Source organism: Balaenoptera borealis (assembly GCF_965194805.1).
Source record: "Balaenoptera borealis genome assembly, chromosome: 5".
Taxonomy (NCBI): Eukaryota; Metazoa; Chordata; class Mammalia; order Artiodactyla; family Balaenopteridae; genus Balaenoptera; species Balaenoptera borealis.
Genome location: NC_138862.1, coordinates 34,141,178 through 34,164,507, shown reverse-complemented (window position 1 = coordinate 34,164,507; position 23,330 = coordinate 34,141,178). Strand labels below are relative to the sequence as shown.

At 36.3% G+C, this 23,330-nt stretch overlaps 2 long non-coding RNA genes across 2 annotated transcripts; one reads left to right on the top strand and one right to left on the bottom strand.

Moving 5' to 3' along the window:
- The first annotated feature begins 672 nt into the window (after nucleotides 1-672).
- LOC309629256 lies at nucleotides 673-7,654 on the top strand. Its single transcript, XR_014244953.1, has 2 exons — nucleotides 673-5,334; nucleotides 5,648-7,654. It is a non-coding gene; the product is annotated as an uncharacterized lncRNA (long non-coding RNA).
- LOC309629257 lies at nucleotides 7,502-19,946 on the bottom strand. Its single transcript, XR_014244954.1, has 2 exons — nucleotides 9,666-19,946; nucleotides 7,502-9,607 (listed from the first exon to the last, which is right to left on the bottom strand). It is a non-coding gene; the product is annotated as an uncharacterized lncRNA (long non-coding RNA).
- Between the last annotated feature and the right edge of the window lie 3,384 nt (nucleotides 19,947-23,330).

The window sequence follows — 23,330 nt, the reverse complement described above, 5'->3', positions numbered from 1 at the left end:
AGAATACAACATGAGAAATATGTAGTTAGTCATATTCGAGGTCTAGCTGTTTACTGAATTGGCAGATAGGCAAATTTTCCAAGTAATATCTGCATGTGTTGGCAGGTAAAAAGATTTTTGTTTGGAGTGAGAAAAGAAGTAAGATTTTTAAAATGTTTTTAGGTGTTAAAGTTTTTATCTACTTGAAACTTTTTGTGTCTGTTAGTGTGTGTGTGTATGTGTGTGTGTGTACCAAAGTCTGAGAAGAAAGATAGTGGAAACAAGAACAGTGAAGGACATGATATGTCTGCTGGTTTTGATATGAGGCATTTTTTTGAGCTACATTATAGAGATTTGAGGTATGGCAGCTGGTTTACTGAGTGAACTTGTGAATCTAAGATGAGTACGTTGGAAACTAAAGGCACTTACATTGTAGATTTCAGTGCTGATGAAAGAGTTGGGAATAGGACTTTTCCTTTCCATTGCCCTGCTCTGGCACACTGTGGGCCAGGGTAGCACCCTGGAACATCTACGGCTCCTAGGAGGTAGAGGTGAGTAATTATGGCTGTCAGAGGACTGACATTTTTTTTTTCAAGGGCACTAGAAGCTGTAAAAACAACACAGATTACTCAGGTGGGAAACAAATATTCAATGAGAAGATTAAGGCTAAATAACATGACATCCCCTGAAAGTTTAGAAATAAAGTTGCTAAGGGTTCAAGATGTGGTATGAGCAATGTGAAACAGAATTTGTTCACAAAATTAATGTTGCCTCTTACCTACTAAGTATAAAAAGTTTCTGTGAACATTTGTGTATATTGTTCTAAGAATTTACACTTGCAATAATAACTGTAATACTTAGAGTATCTTACATATTAGTTATAACGCATGCTCCATTACATTATTATTATAATATGAAGTTTTACATTTGAATTTGAATTAGCAAGAAGAAAATAATGTAATAGTATTAAGAAATCCAAAGCCAGACTGCTGGATATCTGAAAGCCCTTCCTTCTGACCACTGAATGATTTTCTGTTGTTTCTTGCATAGATTGAAAAAAATGTGTTATGTCTTCTCCAATTTTCAGGAGAAGGAACTCAATGCACTATAGCTGATACTTAAATTGTATTTTCCACTTTACACTCACTTTCATAAGTGTTTGCAGATTGAGACCTAGTAGTTCCAGTAAAATGGAAAGTTTTCTCTTTCTGTGGGGGGAAGGGGATAGAATTCAGTATAGTTTGTTTTATCAACCTTATTTTGAACTTATCAATGCATCACGTAATGCAGTTGACCATAACTTAGCAATCAAATTTTCCCCCCCGCCTTAAATCATTATAGACCTTGGAAAGGAAAGCAATCAACATGCACATTTAGGCAGACTATATTAAAACTCACTGTTACTTTCCTATTCTTTTTATAATGGTAGTAAAAATGCAAGTCAATGAATAGGGATGAGGCAGAGAATTTGGAGTATTTAGCAATTTCAACAGATTTATACATTTTTATTCCCTTAGTTTATGAGCAATGTGTTCTTGATGCATATTTTCTTTAGGCCTTTAAACATATATATATATAATACATATAATGTATACGTGTATGTATACATGTATAAATATATACCTATACATATACATAAAACTCACTTAAATATTTGTTTCTTTGGTTTTTAGTAAGTTTGTATTTTCTTGTTTCTTTTTAGTAAAATACAATGTAAAATAGAATGAGTTTAACTACTATTTTTCTCACAAATAAAACAGCAAGGAAAGAAGACCCTTCAGGGATATTGGCAGACCATGGCATATTTTAAAATTCTCTTCCTTCATTCATTCATCAAATGTTTATCAAGTTCTTCTGAACTTAAAGCACTATGCTAAGCACATAGAGGTTACAAAAAGAATGAATCATTATTCCAAACCTCAATGACTTCAGTTTAGCAGGCAGAGTTAGACACAAAATGTGGTATGCAATATGCTAGGAAGATACGTAGGGAAGAGTAATTTATTATGCTATGGACAAGGCAGAAGGAGTTTACTGGAGAGCAACACTGAGATGGAATATGAGGCATGAATAGGAGGTAACCAGGCAGAGGTGAATGGACAGGGGTGTTCCTGGCATGTAGAACTGAAGGTGAACGACACAGGAGTCTGAAGGTGAGCCATATGTTTGGGAGATACCAGTGTGGCATAGGAAGTCGGCATAGGAACGTTTGCTCAGCGGTTGTCAAAAAATCTTGCATGCTGGGCTATATATATCCCTGTGAATTTTAACTTCCAAAACAAATTTACTCACGTTGGACTCTCTTATCTTCATTGGATTTTCTTCTCTTAAACCTATTAACTTTCAAGACCGCTCAAAGTTTATATACTACTGGAAAATTGATCCCCTCAAATAGATAAAATAATTTCCTCCATTAATTCAACTCTGTCATACCTAATTTATGTTTTATTACTCTCATAACATAGGCCTTTGTTTTTATAATCTATGTAATGTATAATCTCATTACCCTAACCTGCTATATAGATTGAGGAAAAATAGCCAGTGCATTGAACATAATAGGCACCCAATAAATATCTGCAAAGTGAAGTGATTCCCACTAATTCCAATGTCACGGTCACTCGAGTGATTTGCCTAAATTGAAATGCCTAAGCTGGGATGCTCATGCTCAGGCTCTGCCCCCAGAGTCACTGGCTGCATTTCCTAAAGCTCTCTTCTTTAAGCCGAGCTTCGCCTCTTTCGGCTGTCATTTTCCTCATGAGTTCTTCATTCCTGTTTGCTTCATAGTGCAGCTATGTTCAGCTGGGGCTCAGAGGTACATTTATTATGGTGCTAATGAAGCTTAATTTCACTTATGCTGGCCCCTTTCTAGGACCAGAGAGGAGTTGCAGCAATGCACTCTCATGGTCATTTATTTTTGTAAAATCTTGCAAAAGTAAAATGATAATTACAATCAGTTAAGACTGCTTCTTCATACTCTGATTTCCCCTCTGTCACACGTTCACTAATTCCATGTGGTCTTGGAGAGGCTACTGTTGGAGTTGAGGACTTATTTCATTTGAATTCTGTTTCATATATGTAGGTGGTTCAGTCTCTCCTCTTTTAAGTTAGTTTACTGCTAAACATCCAAGAATAAGAACCACTTCCAGAAATATTCCTAGCAACCACTGCTCCAACTCCCTCGCTGTCATGAAGAAAACGTGCAGGGTAGGAGATCAAACAGAGCAATGAACATGACCGTCAGGGCCCATACTCAAAGTATGTGGTTAGTGAGTACTGTCAGCCATGGAAAGGGTATTTAAGACCAATCATTTTGCAAGAAAACTTGAAAAGCATTGAAATCTTAACATATGTGTAAAACCAAATCTAGTAATTTAACATCAACACCAAAAATTTACATATTACTAGTAGACTTTTGAGACTTTTAATTCCTCTTCTATTATAATAATGAAGGATATCCTTTTCAAACAACAACCCTTCACCAGCATCTCCACAGCTGTGATACATCCCTCTATTAATCACAAAATGCCTATAAAAATCACATTTAAGGACATGTGATTGTTATGTGTTCTACATTGAGCCTCAGCTATATTAGAGAAAATTAAAATAAATGAAGTGTGCCCAGGAATAGAAAACTTTGAAAAAAATATGTTGTATTTCATCTATCTTTCAGAAAACTTGAAGATCCCTGTATACTAGCCTAAAATCATTTCTCTCTAACCTCTTCAACTACAACTCACACAAAGCCCTAATAAAGTTACTATATTAAACTAGCACCCTTAGTTAAAGCATTCATTTATTTATTTTTTTGTTTTTGAAATGCAAAAATCTCTACATATTTAATGTATACAACTCAATGAATTTGGATAAATATACACCTATAAAACCATCACCACCATTAAGGTCTTAGGCATATCCATCACCTCCCAAAGTTTCCTCCAACCCTCTTTATTATTATTTTGTGGTAAGAACAATTAATGTAATGTCTACCGTCTTAGAAAATATTAAGTACATAATAAAGTATCGTTAGTTATAGACACAATGCTATATAATAGATCCCCAGAATTTATCTTGCATAACTAAAACTTTGTACCCTTTGACCATCACCTCCCCGTGTTCACCTATCCCCACCTCTTGACAATTGCCACTGCACTCTCTGCTCCTATGAGTTTGACTATTTTAGATTACACATATAAGTAAGATCCTACAGTATTTGTAGTTCTGTTTCTGGCTTATTTCACTTAGCATAATGTCCTCCAGGTTCATCCATGTTGTCACAAATGGTAAGATTTCCTTCTGTTTTAAGGCTGAACGATATTACATTGTATGTGTATGCAACATCTTTATTCATTCATCAATCTATGGGCCTTTAAGTTGTTTCCTATCTGGACTAGTGTGAATAATGCTGTGATGAACATGGGAGTTCAAATATCTCTTCAAAATCTTGATTTCAATTTCTCTGGATAAATACCCAGGAGTGGAATTGCTAGATCATATAGTAGTTATACTTTTAATTTCTTGAGGTAACCTCCATACTGCTTTTCATAATGGCTATGCTAATTTACAGTACTACCAAGGAAAAGGGTTCCCTTTTCTCCACATCCTAGCCAATACTTGTTACCTCCCCATCTTCCCCCTTTTTTTTAATAGTCAAATAGCCATCCTAACAGGTATGAGGTGATATCTCATTGTGGTTTTGATTTGCTGAGCACCTTTTCATATATCTGTTGGCCATTTGTATGTCTTCTTTAGAAAAATGTCTGTTCAGGTCCCTTGCCTATGTTTTAATTAGTTTTGTTGTTGTTGTTATTGCTATGTGGGTTTTTTTTGTGTTTTTGTTGTTGTTGGTGGTGGTGATTTGTTTGTTTTGCTATTGAGTTATAGGAGTTTCTTGTATATTTTGGATATTAATCCCATATCAGATATATGGTTTGCAAATATTTTTTCCCATTCTGTGGGTTGTTTTTTCCATTTTGTTGATTGTTTCCTTTGCTGTGCAGAAACTGTTTAGCTTGATGTAATTCTGCTTGTTTATTTTTGCTTTTGTTGTCTGTGTCGTCAAATGCAAAAAATCATTGTCAAGACCAATGTCAAGCAGTTTTTTCCTTATGTTTTCTTCTGGATATTTTAAGGTTTCAGGTCTTATGTTTAAGGCTTTAATACATTTACAGTTGATTTTCATGTGTGGTGTAAGATATGGTTCCAATTTCATTCTTTTGCACGTGGACATCTGGTTTTTCCAACACCATTTATCGAAGAGACTATCCTTTCCCCATTTTGTATTCTTGGTGTCCTTGTCAAAGACAGTTGACCACATATGTGTGGGATCATTTCTGGGCTCTTTATTCTGTTCCTTTGGTTTATGTGTTGGGTTTTTTGGGTTTTTTTAAATATTTATTTATTTTATTTTTGGCTGCGTTGGGTCTTCGTTGCTGTGTGCGGGCTTTCTCTAGTTGCGGCGAGCGGGGGCCACTCCTCGTTGCGGTGCATGGGCTTCTCATTGCGGTGTCTTCTCTTATTGTGGAGCACGGGCTCTAGGCTCGTGGGTTTCAGTAGTTGTGGTGCACAGGCTCAGTTGCTCTGAGGCATGTGGGATCTTCCCGGACCAGGGCTCGAACCCGTGTCCCCCGCATTGGCAGGCGGACTCTCAACCACTGCGCCACCAGGGAAGCCCTATGTGTTGGGTTTTATTCAAGTCGTATACTGTTTTGATTACTATAGCTTTGTGATATAATTTGAAATCAGGGAGTGTGAAGCCTCCAGTTTTGTTCTTTTTGCTCAATTATTGCTTTGGTTATTTTGGGTCATTCTATATGAATTTTAGGTACATTTTCCTGCTTCTTATGGTACATCTTTATAAATTTAAGATAAGAATTATATGGCTTTTTTATATTTCATTATGCAAACTGGATTGCAATTATGTTTTCCTTAATGTTTGAGATTCATGGACATTTGGATTTGCTCATTGTACACAACATGTACAAGAATGATGCTTCTAAATCATTAGCAATGGAAGTGTCTTACCTCCACCCCAAATGAAATTTAAATAATAGTTCTTTCTGCAGAATGATTGTTCTATTATCCAGAAAAATGGGAGTTCTTTGGTCCATATTGCATATTCTGTAGTACTGAATTGCTTCTTATTGTGAAGTTAATCAATTCAACTTATCACTTTGTCTTCACTTATTTTTTATGCAGCTTCACTTCCCTCCGTTACCCACCCTGTTGCCCATCCAGTTCTGAATTGTATTCAGCATTTCCACATTTTAGTATATTGTAATTTTTGAAATGAAGTTACAGGTTTCATTCTAATTTTTTTAGTGATTACTCAGAATAAAATAAAATAAAATGATACGTGGATGAGAAAGACAGATGACTCATTTGTTTATGTGGTACATGTGTACACAGGCTAATAATTTGAATTAGTACAATCTTAAAAATGAAAGCCAAATCATTTCTTAATATTAGTCTTTCTAAAATGTTGGTCCTGAATGGAAGAGATGAGTATATGTTTATTGTTACATTTGATTCTAATTATATTTATTATTTGGTGAGACAATAACAGATAAAATTAACTTTGAGTCTGATGAAGGAATTAATGACTGTCAGCAATTCCAGTTTCCTCATGCAGTTACATGATGGACACTAAAATTATATTAAAACCTGATACTTAATTAAACAAAACAAAAAAGTAACCTAGGTTGATATATGGAGAGTTGAAGTACGCCCTGAGAGACGAATAAATGAGGAGTTAATTGTGTACCCATTACCTAAGGTTGTCATCACTTGATTTAAAAAATGAGATAAAGATATACTGTAAAAAATTATAATTAATATTCTAAGATTCTTCAGTTAATTAAAATAATTAGTAGCTTACCACCATTCTTCCTTTACATTTGAAAAAGAGTAGTCTATTTCTGAAATTATTATAATTTTTTTAATGTGCACAAATTATTATTCCAGTAGAGAAGTAGACTAAAAAATGCAAGAGCTAAAATTATTTGGTCCCTTTCCTTTCCTTTCCTTTTGCTATGGAAAGAAAACAGTAACAAAGTTTCTTTTCAGTTATTAATATTTTATATTAAAAAGCTCTAATATAAAATAGATAACATTTTTAAAAGTTTTGCACCAATAATATCTATAAAATGCTTGTTTATTCTTCTTCTCAGTCTATAAAGTTGTTCATACCAAACCAAATATCAAAACAAAGCAAAACTCTTTTTTTCTTTTTTGGCCGTACTTTGTGGCATGAGAGATCTTAGTTCACAGACTAGGGATGGAACCTGCACCCCCTGCAGTGGAAGCGCTGAGTCTTAACTGCTGGACCGCTAGGTTTTGGATTACTATTTTTATTCATAAATTACTCTCCTACGTCTTGTCCCATATTATATGCTACCTGTGTGCTTTCGTTTTTAATTTATCCATTACCTAACCATTTGATTTCCCCAAGTTCTACAACCTTACTAAGTCTCAAACTACTCCATTTAACTGGCCTCTGTTCCCAGTCTCTCCCTTCTCTGTTGAATTTTGCTCAAACCACCACATTAGTATCTATTAAACACAATTCAGATCATGTTCCTTGCCTAAGGCAGAAGGACTCACTTAAGCAATATATTGAGATAGAAAACTGTGCCACAACTTAAATTTTCTTCAATAAATGAGAATTTCAAATTATTAATTTACAATTATAAATAAAACATGGGGAATCAAATTATATTTAGAAGGTTGCTTGGTACATCTAAAATTGTTTGGAGTTGCTAATTGAATCATTTTCAATACATTTATGCTTGTCCAGGAACTGAGGGTTTAAGTCCTTTGATACCAGCACTTTCTCCCCTAAAAAAGCAGTGAAATCAGAGTTGCCAAATTTGAGTTCTCCTCACTTCCCCTTCTATGCTGTAAACTGACCACAGAGCCTCTGTTTTCATATTCCTTCAAGGAGCCAGTAGAGTTATAACCTTACATTTTACTTTTGCCTTGATAGGTTTTATCCTAAGAAGCAATTGTTGCAGCTTTATAGTCTCAAAATTGCATGTTGACAACCTCTTTCTGGTTCATTCTCCCCTTTTGGCTGATTGGCATTGCAATAGTGAAGCTAAGGGAGTGAAATAGAGGTATATAGGTAATGAGTAAGAAAGGACAAAATAGATTAAATTGTCCTCCACCAAATTACTATTTTGGCATTGAATGACCAAACAAATAGCTTTTGTCTTCAAACCACCCAGAGAGAGCAGAATGTAAATTTTGGTAAGGTAAAAAAATAAAACGAAACAAAAAACTGTATAGTATCCTTCCCAGCAAAAAGATATAAAGGGAGAATTGCTTCCATTAACATATTCATTAAGTTGAAAAAGTTATGTTTTTGTCTTCAAACATCAATAGATTAGTTTACTATTTCCTTGTTTAATATCCATTTTATTTGTTTTTGACTTTGGTTACAACTGGGAGACAACTGGATGACATGGATCACGCAGTGCCTGGGTAAAATCCTTTTTATGACCCACCTGAACTTTGACCTTTTTCTGTCTTCCAACCCTAGGGTTACCAAAAGTGGGGAAAATACAGCTCTTCTTTTAACTTTCATGTCATGCTCAATTTCCCTAAAGTCTAATTATTTTAAAAATGATTATTGAAATCATGTCTTTTAACTAAATAGTTATTGCTAAATGAAGTCAACATTGGATCAAATTAATTTAAAGTAGCAAATAATGTCCATGCTTTTCAAGTGTAAATGTAAATGCTTTTTAAGTGCTATATTTACTTTTACCAGTGAATAAACTAGAATGGATACATATTATCTACAAGAGAATGCTGAGAGTATTTGTCAATGACATCAGACTTGACAATGAATCTTTTTCATGTAGTCAAACAGCCATACCACTGGATCAAATCCATATTAATAAGCTACTAAACTGCAATTGAATAATTTTTACTATTTACTAACGGGAAGCAAATATACGTTTTTTTTACTAAAATGTTTTAACATTAAGAGAATTCTGTGAGTAGCAGTGGAAACATGTGGACAAGTGAATCAAATCAAAATTGGAGTGCATAAAGATTGGTAAATGGACACACACCTTTGACCACTTTACTTAATTCAAGCCTTTTATGAACATATTCTTTAAGCATCAGTCGATAATTTAAGTATTGCCTTAAGTCATACTTACTCAGCCTGAACTGATACCAGTATTCCCTGATTATATGGTTTTAGAAAGGCATCTCATATTTTTATTACATAATTTCTTCATGCAAAAAGAATATTAGTATTCATTAATAAGCAAATATTAAAGGGACATGCAAATAAGATCTAGTTATGTAGTGTTACATATTTTGTCTAAATGATATGGTATCCAAGTAATTTTGAGAATTTTTTTTTTAAATCTATTTGTTTCAAAAGAAAAAATTCTCCTTGAGATAATATTGAAGATATTTATTATGCTAATTGAAACTCATGAGCAATCATAGTGATGCTAACTTATTTGACAAATAAAAAATGATTATGAATAGCTGTACACATTTTTCCTGCAATCTATACAGGTTTCCAAGGAAAAGAAGAATGTTCTGTGTAGCCTTTTACTCTTACAGTGTTATAGTCATAGTGTGATCCTGTTTACTTGTTGGTTTAAAACACCTAGAAAAAAAAATAAATAATAAATAAATAAATAAATAAAAATAAAAAAAAATAACACCTAGAAAATTTAAGAACAAACATAAAAAACAAGAGATATTTTAAAGATTTTATAATAGTACATATTGGTTTAAAATGGTGATATTTATTTTTATTATCAGAAGTGAAATTAGTTATTGGAACCTAATTATTTTGAGACAATAAAGAGGAAAAGAGTGGCATAGTCTTTTTTTTTTTCAATGTCTGAAAAATATTTTTACATGTTGCCTTTGTAACAAATGTCTCATGATATTCTTCAGTAAAAACAAACAAAAAAGCCCCTTATCTTGAACAAAGGCTCAGTAGTAATAGCAAAATAACTTATCTTCACCATTGTGCTAGCCACCTGCACAGCTCTTTGCCTGTACAGTGATCTGGGTCATGAGGAAGACTATAGTCTATCAAGTTACTGACCCTGTAATAATAAGTTGATCAGTTGTAGACCTCATATTTCTAGAATGTCAATTGGAAAGAAGCTTTTTAAAATCAAGTTTCAAAAATAGGTATTTGTTTTAAAGACATGAGAGAAAATGTTACAAAAAGTTCCTCTTAGATGTCAGTCCTCCTTGTCATCCATACTTCAGAGTGCATGTTTCCTCTCTGGAAGCCATTTGATGATCTTATCTAGGTTCTTGGTTTTGTTTATGTGTTTACTCCCCACATTTCACCTCAGAGCAGGTAAATTGACATGCGCCCTGTCCTGTGTTTTAACAGATGACCTGGGGGAGACTATGAGTAATATATTGTCATCACAGAGGTCCATGGAGCTGCAGAGTGTTCTACCCTTCAAATTTCTCCTGATGGGGCTTTTGGTTGAGTAACTGAGTCATTACAAAGAAACTGAGCAAGAACATAGCTGCTATAACAATTGATTCTTTCATGACGTTATTTTGGTTAGATTCTGCTCAGAAATTTTGGTAATACTACCACAGAATTACAGAAATTTGGACTTGAGCCTCCAAAGCCTCCAGTAGGCATGGTCTCTGAAAGGAGGGGAAGAGTGTAGAGAAACCTAACTGGAATAAAGTCCAGCTTGTATGCCACCTTCTCTTAAGGCCATGAAGGAAAGGTAGAGATGGCTTGCCACCAGTGGTCAGGGAGCTTCCTAGAAGCCCACAGAAATGTATAGCTGAAGGAAGAGTGTGCATTGGGGTGAAGTTAGCAAAGTGCTACAGAGACATGGAGTGAATTGATTTTCAGTTTGTGGGTCACTGTTTTCCTCTGAATGATAAGTAATTAGAGGAATTGGGGTGAGGATTAGGTAGCCCATGGGTCGTAAGGAAATAGTGACAGTGAGTGTCTTTTGAGAAATTTGACTTGGAGGAATTGAGAGATATGAGAGAGATAGAATGTTTAGAAAGGGAGGTGTGTGTGAACATGTGTTGCGTGTGTGTGTGTGTGTCTAGACAGATGTGAAGCTCCTAGAGAAAGTGGGAGCTCACATTTTGAGCTATTGGGTAATAGCCAATAAAGAAGAGAAGGGAAAACAAGCAATATAAGTGATAAAGGGCAAAGTGCAGAGAGAATTGAATGGGAAAGAGTAATAAACAAAATGGGTACACTTAACAGAGAATACTTATTTGAGTAAAAATTGGGACATTTCTAGACTGTATAAGGACAGGGCAACTCAGACACTACAGAGGCCTAATTGAAAAGTTTCTAAATGAAACCTTAAATTTTAATGTCTTTTATGTTTTTTGGAAATATCCTTAAAGACAGAAATTTGAACGTACATGGTAAGGAAATGAAGATAAAGTGTCTTGAGAAATTTGGCTCTGAGTGATTGGTGGATATGAGGAAATAATTTAGATAGAAAGCAGAGTTTGGGAGAAGAGAGATGCGTGGAAGAAAGAAGGATAGGGTCCCACGGGGTCTCCTACTACAAGGATGATGTCCCCTTGTAAGATGTGTGTGTGTATGATGTGAGAGACACGGAGTACAATAACTGATGTAATGAATATTCCCATGTGGAGAGTACAGAACATGAGCACATTACACGAGGTATCTTTAATCTCCTCAGTGAAAAAAAAATAGGAGAACCATTTGGTGATGATTCTACAGCCCATCACTCTGGTTTGCAGCAATTGAAAGACCAACCTGCAGTGCATGCCCTGGGGGCCCCAGTTCCTCTCCACGTTGTCTCTACTTATTTCTACCAGGTTAAAGTCTAGCCTTGAGTTATTGAATATAATATTTTCCTCTCAGCATTTTTCTCTAATGTAGTAAATTGTGAATTTTTAAATTATCTTTGGGGTGATCCTTATTTATCCCAAAGTTTAAAAAGAAGCGGATTATGTATGTGAATGATTCATTATGTAGAGGCCTGTGTAAAGTTTCCAAACATATACAGAAATGGCAGCATGACATCTTTTAGGGGATTAGTGAAACAATTGTCCTTGTCTCTGAAAATTCAGGGTTTTTTACTTACCATGTAAAAAGTGATAAATGAAATAAGAATACTTATACTCATTTCAAGTAAAGTTTTATATTGGGGCTCTAGTAAGAAAGTTGCAAGCTTCTGTAAATGTAAACTATAGAAAAGCAATTGTAATAAGGATTCAAGTTTTTGAATTCACATTTCCAGAAGTCTTAAACTTTGAGTTTCACACAGTAAATTACAAATAGAGTTATTTTTTCATAAGGTGTCACAAAATTAGAAAGAAAAAGACCTCGAAGTAGTATATATTCTATTTCTTCATTATCAAGCTGATCTAACTTATAGAAAGAGGTTGATTGCCCTGCTCTTTAAGATTAGCAATGATGGAAGTCTGAAATCTCCTTTAAAATCTTAATCCAAACTCCACTTGCTTCCACTCAAATCATTTCTATTAATCATAATCTTGGTGAAGATGGAAAACAGTAGATTAACACTTTAAATATAATTGAAGACCAAGCATTTTCTGTTCTTTTCTCTTTTCATTCCCATCTATCCTGCACGTTCAAGAAAGGCTGCATTAAATTGCTTTGTATTCGTGACCATGCTGTGCCCTTTGGCTGTCTCTTTCTTTTTCTAGGGAGTGTTTTCTCTTTCTTTTCACTAATAAAAAGTTTACTCAACATTAATGACCGAAACTAAAGGTCATCTCTGTGAAAACATGTCTATCTTATCTTGAGAGTCTTTCTCATACAACAGAGAACCATGTTATATTGACATTGTTTGTTTAGCTGTCAATCTCCCCAATTGGTTATGGGCCATTGTATGGCAAGGGCATATTTCTCTACCTGGAATCTAGCATAGAGCCTTGCACATTTGTGGGTACTTAATGAAAGAAAGCACAAATACTTTCTCCTAAAAAATGGCTTTTCAGCTTCAGCTGTATCTTTTTTCCTACCCACATAGTACCGTAAGATTTTTTTTTTTTTTTTAAAGTATTCTGGACCTTCAATTGAAGTATAGCAAGCATAAAGAAGAAAACAAAAACAAAAACCTGTGGAATTTTAAATTCCATATCTTTGTTACTTTGATCACTTAACAAGCATTATTTGCAACAAGCACTTTGTTAGGCTCTAGGTGGTACATAGTGAACAAAACAAATCCCTGACTTTAAGAAGTTTAAAATCTAGTGGGGGAGGCATACCAGAGAGAAATGACCAGTAATTATAAAATGTGCAGCACAGTAAAGGAATCAAACAGTGAATTGAAATAAAGAATCATGAGGTGGGACCTACTGAGATTCAGTGTTTAGAGATCTCACTGAGGTTGCTTTTTAGCTGAGTCCTTCATAACTCCACACCAATTCTTATTTTACATTTTAAAAGCATTTACGCACATACAAATACACATATGCACACACCTCAAAATTATGGTTAAACTATTACACATTTGCTAATATGCTCCCTGGGAATTGTTCCCTTGCTGCTTTTTTACCATGTTCACTTATTTCCATTAATGAAAAATTTTTTCACTTCTTTTGATTCTCCCCTGGCATTTGGAAAGTGGTATTAAGTCACTTAAATAATTTTAGGTTGTTGTTTAAACAATGAATGAAAATGGTGTTAGAAGTAATCTGCAGCTAAGAATATGATCAAGTTGGGAAAATATGCTTAGACATTTAAGCCTCTTCAGGGTATAGTTTGTGTGTGTGTGTGTGTGTGTTTTGAGAGGAGAGGTACCTCTGGTCTGGATACATCCATGAAAGAAAAGATTAATTGGCTAAACCAAATAGAGATGAGAATAACCAGCTGGAAAACTTCCCATGAGCCAGGGCAGCAGTGAACACACTCTACTGTTACTCTCTGATTCACTAGAAATGCCCCCTGTGTTTTGGAATAAGGAGTAATGACCATCACTCTACTGAGATGTCATTGTTCAGTCTATTGGGCAGAGATCCGAAGTCTCGTTCTCTCTGCTCAGTGAGGGAATCTTAAAGTCCTGCGGACTTCATGTTTGCAGGTTTCAACTGAGAATACATGCAGAGCTTCTCAAAAGCCTAATGGAAGAAGAACTGTATGCATGCTACCAAATTCTCATGTTAATCTAACTTGGAATTTTGTTCATTGTAAAATGAATAAAACTTTGAATCGGCAGTCTCTGTGGTATATACACCCTTAGAGTGGAATAACGTTATCTATATCTCTTGGCTACAGTAACATGTCTGTGAAGACTAAAGTGCTCTATTTCTCTGTGACATTTTCCATCCGTGACATGTTATTAATGCTGGTTACGTAATTGTAAATGAATGAAGATATGATTTTAGAAAGTCTCATAAGTACTGATGGATGGCATTAATTCTCCTGTTTAGTCAGTTATATAAATAATGATTTTTCTACATACTTAGAAAGATGTCCATCCAAAGAAATCAATTAAGACCAACTGTTACACAGAGTCTAGCATTTAGTTCAAAATCTGAATCAGATAGGTCTGTCTTGGTTTATTCCTTGCAAGATATATCATCCTGCAATTATTTTCCCATATGTGTAACTGAAGCTTTATAAACACTACTGTGATAGTAATGTTTGCCAATTTATAACAAGTATTAGTCATTATTTATCCTACATTTGGTTCAAGGATAATATTAAGTGCTTTGTTGATAGCTTAACAACATATATTGCATGAAATTCTCAAGATAACTTTTGTACATTCTTTGGAGAAGGAAAATCCATCAAGTAATCTAATCATGATGGAGTGAAAGAAATGGAAAGAAACCAGATAACATACTCATTCTTCTTGCCTTTCCCTTCCTGCTCCCTTTCCACTTCCACTGAAGCTGATCCCATCTTTTGCATTCACTTTAGAAAGCTGTAGACACAAATATAAATGCATTATAGGTTGAACTATCTTAAGGGAATTTGTAACCAAGAAAATAACTCAGTTACCCAAAATTGATCTGATTGATTAAATATATAAAGAGACATTATGGGGACATGCTTCGTGCCCAAGCCCACAATGTGTTTGTTTTCTCATGTTCTACAGTTGGCAGACCTAATCTGTCAAAGGGTAAATATAAAGAAAACAGGTTTGATTGCGCCCTAAAACTACTTTTATTTATAAAGCACTAATTTTTGTTAGGTCCATCTCTCATTGATTCTTCAGCAAATATTTATTGAGTACCTACTATTTAACCATGTATGAGAACAATTCTGGGGACAGCTAGTTTCAACAGAGGTTCTCTCTTCTCCACCTCCAGAAGGACTACTTTAGTCAGGGTCTTGTCTTATAGAAATGAGTAAGGAACAGAAAGAAATAAGTTACAGGCTTTTAAATAATAATAAAAACCAGCCACTAAGTCAATATCCAGGGAGAGTTACCGGACAGCTGAGAGCTACTATTAAAAAAGGGACGGGGGTTAATGTGTAGTGGATAATTTTAGCTGCAGTTGCCTGGAGAAATGAGAGATTTTTTTTAAGCAAAATGGTAAGAAAATAGGTAGTAGAAAACAACACAAATTTTACAGACAAAAGGATATGGTCTGTAATGCCACTAACTAGCATTGTAATTAAGGGCTATTTACTTAGTTTTTCTGAGCCTCAAATGACTAGATAATACCTACTTTGAAAGATTTAAGTCAGGAGTAGAGATATTCTAAAAGTGAAGCAGAATGTCAATACATATGCAATGTAGTATCTTTTTTTAAAAAATTGTAATCTAATTAAGGATTTGCCTAGAAAATAAGCCACTGTCACAGTCCTAAACTCATGAAGAAACCAACAGGTGGCCGTGGCTGGACTTAACATTTTGCCACTTCAATTTTAAAGAGGTAAAATATGGATGATGATAAAAGGTCTCCCAACTCCCACTATTCTTTCCATAATAACGTCTTACACTCCATGAAGTTTTCTTATGTAAGGTAAAGCACACATAATCAGGACCAAACAGGGCGTGCCATAGTTTTGATTAAGTGGCTACCAATTGCAACGTCAACAAATGGAAAGGTCAATAGAAGTACATGCAATCCAAGTTTTCCTCCTTAACTACATGAGGAGTCTTTTTATATCAGAACTTGATAAATGACACGTCTGGAAACTGACAGTGTGGAGGCAGGAAGCAGGCCCTAGCAAAGCTTCTGGGGTGTAAGTTAGGATGGAGAGAGAACAGAGGTCAGGTAGCAGTCCCATATACTCATAAGCTTAAACAGGGATGCCAGCCACGAATATTGTAGAACTGTCAGTCACCATCAAATTTAGGCATAGGTCAGTAATGTTTGTTCCCGTTCTAGATCAATCAGTTTTCAAAACGCTGAGAGTTTTTGATGTACTGGGATTCCGATTTCTCTGTGGTTGAGTAGGCCAACATGACATTCTGCGTGTTATCTGTGGGCCCATGTTGAGCACACACCATAGGACATGGTCTGGCAGGAGCAGCTTGAGGGAAATGAATACGTATGATATTGACATGATATAAAACCCAACTTCAGTTAAATTCCTCACTTTTGCTGCTGATGAAATAGGACTTAGAGAAATGAAACAGCAGTGCCATGACCGGAACAGTGATTCTGACATCAGGTTCAGTGTTGTGTTAGTTGACTCACAACCAAATTTATTCAACTGAAGGACTCGACTAGTTACAGAGAATGTAATTCCTTCTTGTACTGGGAATCCTATCTTAAAGGCATTATCTGAGCCTATTTCTATGAATTTCAGAAACATTACAGAAATTACATTTATTTAAAATCTACAATGTAAGACAGCAATCTTTTGTAGTCCCACCAACTAAAACAACTATGAAAACTTGAAGTAATTTATGCAAAAAGTAAACTTCTTTTGCTGTTTTCTGTTATTTTCTTTTCATACCTGAACATAAACTGCAAATGCTGTCAATTTAGGATCTTCAAATGTAAATATACCTTTTTGTAAGAAAATTGGTAAAATTATTTATAGAGTCAGAAATGAAATTCAAGTTTAATCTTATTAAAATTTCAAAGCTTGACAACACAGAGTTTCTGTTTCTATATTGTTGTCTGGTTACCATTTGTTAACAGTATGTGAAAAACCAAACAAATAAACCATTATTTGAACAGAATTAAAATAGTCAAAGCAGTTACAAGGTTAGAAAAATATTTACACATAATTTCATGTTTATATTTGGGCAAAAGCAGTAGTCATCAGAATGCTGAAATTTCAACAATCATTATACTAAAATTGAAAATATAAATAAGTAAAACTGTCACATGAACATGAATGGCATTTTTTAAATAAACAATTTGTCAAAAAAAAAGAAATTTTGAATTCTGTAAATTTTAATTTGTAAGTTGTCTTTAAAATTCATATAATGGTTTTTAACTATAAATTAATTTTGATAGCTGAACATTTTCCTCCTCTAACTACTTTGTTTCAAATAACGATGATACCGTGAGCCACCAGACCAGAATCATAGAAAAAAGAGTACACGTTGATCATGACATGAAGAAAATATTACTCTTATAGTTTTTACTTATAAACCTAGGGATATATCTTAGTAGAATGTCAAGAAAGAAAGGGAAAAAGGGGTCTCAATAGAAAAATGCAATGTATCTTTTCTGTTGAAAATAAATTAGCAAGACAAGGAACACTTAAGTAAGGACTGCAAAAAACAGAAATGAAACTCTGTGTTTTTCTTCTTTTTTTACATCTTCAATGTTCAAGTTTTCCATGGTCCCTGCAGTTTTTATTGCTGTTGTTTTTGCCACAAGGTGGTTTGGCCTCATTTAAGTGATTTCCTGATTGACAGAGTTATCCATGTTTTGGAGAACACTGCACAGCACAAGAGCATTAGGGGATTCAGTGAGCAGGTGTTAAACTGATTACAGAGAATATTTCTCTTTATCAATCTCTAATCTTCTGACTTCAGAATTTTTAAACAGATGTTTTAGACAGATTTCTTCTACTGTTTGTGTTTCCATAGGGTTGTCTCTCACCTGCTTAATTGCTTCTTTGCCAAATAGAGGAATACAAAAGGAACACAAAATATATATTCTCACTTCCCCTGTGTGAACAAAGTTTCCTTTTTGATTTTCTACACGTTTGTTCACTTTTCTTTGAAGGGTAGAAAGTTAGTAACAGTTGAAGTGAACTTCTCTCCTGAATTTTAAGACCCTTGAATATACAGACTACCTCTCTCCCCTCCCCATGTTAGGAATTTTCTTTTTACAGAGTGGCCTGAATACCTCAGCTTATCAACCGATACCTTTCTTTTTGCAGACTGATGACTGTAAGGTTTCTTTTTGATTCAAGTCTAGCAAGAGACTGAAAACAAGAATAGTGAGTATAAATATATGGATGATGATAGCCTGAATTTAAGAAGTTGATAGGAGCAAAGGAATGGAATATTTAGGACAAAGGGGACTATATGTCATGTGTATTTGGTTTTTTTGGTGTGGTATCACATAGAAATCACATTTCTATGAATGTCTGGAACACTAGTAGAGTAGACTTGGCAGAACTTTACATATCTGCATTAACTCTGATATGCTTCCCGGGACAGTTATTTTCAGGCAAGAAGTAGCCATATGTAATGAGCTTGGGTCTGCAGGAAAGCGATAGACATAGAAGTGGAGTAGTGATGCTGAATGCAGCATAGTACCATCATCATCCTATATCTTTTGATCTAAACACAAGAAAACAGGTTCTTATGTTTCTTTGCTGGAACCTAAGAAGAGATGTCTATGAAAAACAACCTGTTTAGTTACCAAATACTGGGGGCAATAGTATTTCTTTGGGACTCCTTTACTGCAAAGCTTTGTTGTCATTTTATGCATGGGTACCACCATCAAGTTGGAAAGAAGTAGCACCTGGAGAGAGGACTTAGACTGCCTAGGTGAAAATAGAAGTGCCAGATGGAGTTCTGATAGCAACACTTGGTAGGAATTTTGATGGTTAATTTTATGTGTCAACTTGACAGGACTAATGGGTGCCCAGATAACTGGGAAAACATTATTTCTGGGTATGTCTGTAAGGGTTTCTCTGAAAGAGATTAGCATCTGAATCGGTAGCCTGAGTAAAGATCAGTCTTGCAAATGTGGGTAGGTGTTATCCAATTCATTAAAGGCCCGAAGAGAACAAAAATGTGAAGGAAGATTGAATTTCCTCTCTGCTTGAGCTGAGACAGCCATCTTCTTCTGCCCTTGGACTTCATCTATTTTGATTCTCAGGTTTTCAGACTCAGACTGGGGTTTACACCATCACCCACCCATTCACAGGCCATCAGACTTGGGCTGAATAACACCACTGGCTTTCCTATTTCTCCAGCTTGCCGACGAGAGGTCTCCACAATCATGTGAGCCAATTCCTTTAATAAATCTGCTCATATGTATCAAGATTTCTACAGATTTCTACAGAATCCCTGTATTTGTCAGAGTCATATATATATATACATATGTATATATATGAATCATGTATCCTATTGGTTGTTTCTCTTTTGAACTCTAATAAAAGAATTCTGTACGAAGCTAGAGAATCTGAACTAGCAATTGAGGGAGAAGATTTCTTGAAATTTAAATTACATTGGGGAGAGCTTCAAGATGGCGGAAGAGTAAGACGCAGAGATCACCTTCCTTCCCACAGATACATCAGAAATACATCTACATGTGGAACAACTCCCACAGAACACCTACTGAATGCTGGCAGAAGACCTCAGACCTCCCAAAAGGCAAGAAACTCCCCACAACCTGGGTAGGACAAAAGAAAAAAGAAATAACAGAGACAAAAGAAAAGGGACGGGACCTGCACCAGTGGGAGGGAGCTGTGAAGGAGGAAAGGTTTCCACACACTAGAAGCCCCTTCGCGGGCAGAGACTGCGGGTGGCAGAGGGGGGAAGCTTCGGAGCCACGGAGGAGAGCACAGCCACAGGGGTGCGGAGGGCAAAGCGGAGAGACTCCTGCACAGAGGAGCGGTGCCGACCAGCACTCCCCAGCCCGAGAGGCTTGTCTGCTCACCCGCTGGGGCGGACGGGGCTGGGAGCTGAGGCTCGGGCTTCGGTTGGCTCGCAGGGAGAGGACTGGGGTTGGCGGCGTGAACACAGCCTGAAGGGGGCTAGTGCGAGACAGCTGGCCGGGAGGGAGTCGGGGAAAAAGCTCTGGAACTGCCGAAGAGGCAAGAGACTTTTTCTTGCCTCTTTGTTTCCTGGTGCGCGAGGAGAGGGGATTCAGAGCACCGCCTAAACGAGCTCCAGAGACGGGCGCGAGCCGTGGCTATCAGCACGGACCCCAGAGACAGGCATGAGACGCTAAGGCTGCTGTTGCCACCACCAAAAAGCCTGTGTGTGAGCACAGGTCACTCTCCACACCGCCCCTCCTGGGAGCCGGTGCAGCCCGCCACTGCCAGGGTCCCGTGATCCGGGGACAACTTCCCCGGGAGAACGCACAGCGTGCCTCAGGCTGGTGCAACGTCACGCCAGCCTCTGCTGCTGCAGGCTCGCCCCGCATCTGTACCCCTCCCTCCCCATGGCCTGAGTGAGCCAGAGCCCCCGAATCAGCTGCTCCTTTAACCCCGTCCTGTCTGAGCGAAGAACAGACGCCCTCAGGCGACCTACACGCAGAGGCAGGTCCAAATCCAAAGCTGAACCCCAGGAGCTGTGCGAACAAAGAAGAGAAAGGGAAATCTCTCCCAGCAGCCTCAGGAGCAGCGGATTAAATCTCCACAATCAACTTGATGTACCCTGCATCTGTGGAATACCTGAATAGACAAAAAATAATCCCAAATTGAGGAGGTGGACTTTGGGAGCAACGATATATATATTTTTGTCCATTTTTCTCTTTTTGTGAGTGTGTATGTGTATGCTTCTGTGTGTGAGTTTTGTCTGTATAGCTTTGCTTTTATCATTTGTCCTAGGGTTCTGTCTGTCCTTTTTTTTTTTTTTTTTTTAACTACTTAAAATTTTTTTTTCTTAATAATTATTTTTTATTTTAATAACTTTATTTTATTTCATTTCATTTTATTTTATTTTATCTTCTTCTTTCTTTCTTTCTTTTTTTCCTCCCTTTTATTCTGAGCTGTGTGGAGGACAGGCTCTTGGTGCTTCAGCCAGGCATCAGGGCTGTGCCTCTCAGGTGGGAGAGCCAAGTTCAGGACACTGGTCCACCAGAGACCTCCCAGCTCCATGTAATATCAAATGGCAAAAATCTCCCAGAGATCTCCATCTCAATGCCAGACCCAGGACCACTCAAAAACCAGCGAGCTACAGTGCTGGACACACTATGCCAAACAACTACCAAGACACAAACAAAAACCCGTCCATTACCACAGAGGAGGCCTAAAATCATAATAAGGCCACAGACACCCCAAAACACACCACCAGACGTGGACCTGCCAAACAGAAAGGCAAGATCCAGCCTCATCCACCAGAACACAGGCACTAGTCCCCTCCACCAGGAAGCCTAAACAACCCACAGAACCAAACTTAGCCACTGGGGGCAGACACCAAAAACAATGGGAACTACAAACCTGCAGCCTGCAAAAAGGAGACCCCAAACACAGTAAGTTAAGCAAAATGAGAAGACAGAGAAACACACAGCAGATGAAGGAGCAAGGCAAAACCCCACCAAACCTAACAAATGAAGAAGAAATAGGCAGTCTACCTGAAAAAGAATTCAGAATAATTATATTAAAGATGATCCAAATCTTGGAAATAGAATGGAGAAAATAAAAGAAATGTTTAACAAGGACCTAGAAGAACTAAAGAGCAAACAAACAGTGATGAACAACACAATAAATGAAATTAAAAATTCTCTAGAAGGGATCAATAGCAGAATAACTGAGACACAAGAACGGATAAGTGACCTGGAAGATAAAATAGTGGGAATAACTACTGCAGAGCAGAATAAAGAAAAAAGGATGAAAAGAATTGAGGACAGTCTCAGAGACCTCTGGGACAACATTAAACACACCAACATTCGAATTATACGGGTCCTGGAAGAAGAAGAGAAAAGGAAAGGGACTGTGAAAATATTTGAAGAGATTATAGCTGAAAACTTCCCTAATATGGGAAAGGAAATAGTTAATCAAGTCCAGGAAGCACAGAGAGTCCCATACAGGATAAATCCAAGGAGAAACATGCCAAGATACATATTAATCAAACTATCAAAAATTAAATACAAAGAACAAATATTAAAAGCAGCAAGGGAAAAACAACAAATAACACACAAGGGAATCCCCATAAGGTTAACAGCTGATCTTTCACCAGAAACTCTGCAAGCCAGAAGGAAGGGCAGGACATATTTAAAATGATGAAGGAGAAAAACCTACAACCAAGATTACTCTACGCAGCAAGGATCTCATTCAGATTTGATGGAGAAATTAAAAGCTTTACAGACAAGCAAAAGCTAAGAGAATTCAGCACCACCAAACCAGCTTTACAACAAATATTAAAGGAACTTCTCTAGACACGAAACACAAGAGAAAGAAAAGACCTACAATAATAAAACCAAAACAATTAAGAAAATGGTAATAGGAACATACATTTCACTAATTACCTTAAATGTAAATGGATTAAATGCTCCAACCAAAAGACATAGATTGGCTGAATGGATACAAAAAAAAGACCCATATATATGCTGTCTACAAGACACCCACTTCAGACCTAGGGACACATACAGATTGAAAGTGATGGGATGGAAAAAGTTATTCCATGCAAATGGAAATCAAAAGAAAACTGGAGTAGCAATTCTCATATCAGACAAGATAGACTTTAAAACAAAGACTATTACAAGAGACAAAGAAGGACACTACATAATGATCAAGGGATCAATCCAAGAAGAAGATATAACAATTGTAAATATTTATGCACCCAGCATAGGAACACCTCAATATATAAGGCAAATACTAACAGCCATAAAAGGGGAAATCGACATTAACACAATAATAGTAGGGGACTTTAACACCCCACTTTCACCAATGGACAGATCATCCAAAATGAAAAAAAATAAGGAAACACAAGCTTTAAATGATACATTAAACAAGATGGGCTTAGTTGATATTTATAGGACATTCCAAAAACAACAGAATACACATTCTTCTCAAGTGCTCATGGACCATTCTCCAGGATAGATCATATCTTGGGTCACAAATCAAGCCTTGGTAAATTTAAGAAAATTGAAATCATATCAAGTATCTTTTCTGACCACAATGCTATGAGACTACATATCAATTATAGGAAAAAATCTGTAAGAAATAGAAACACATGGAGGCTAAATAACACACTAATTAATAACCAAGAGATCACTGAAGAAATCAAAGAGGAAATCAAAAAATACCTGGAAACAAATGACAATGAAAA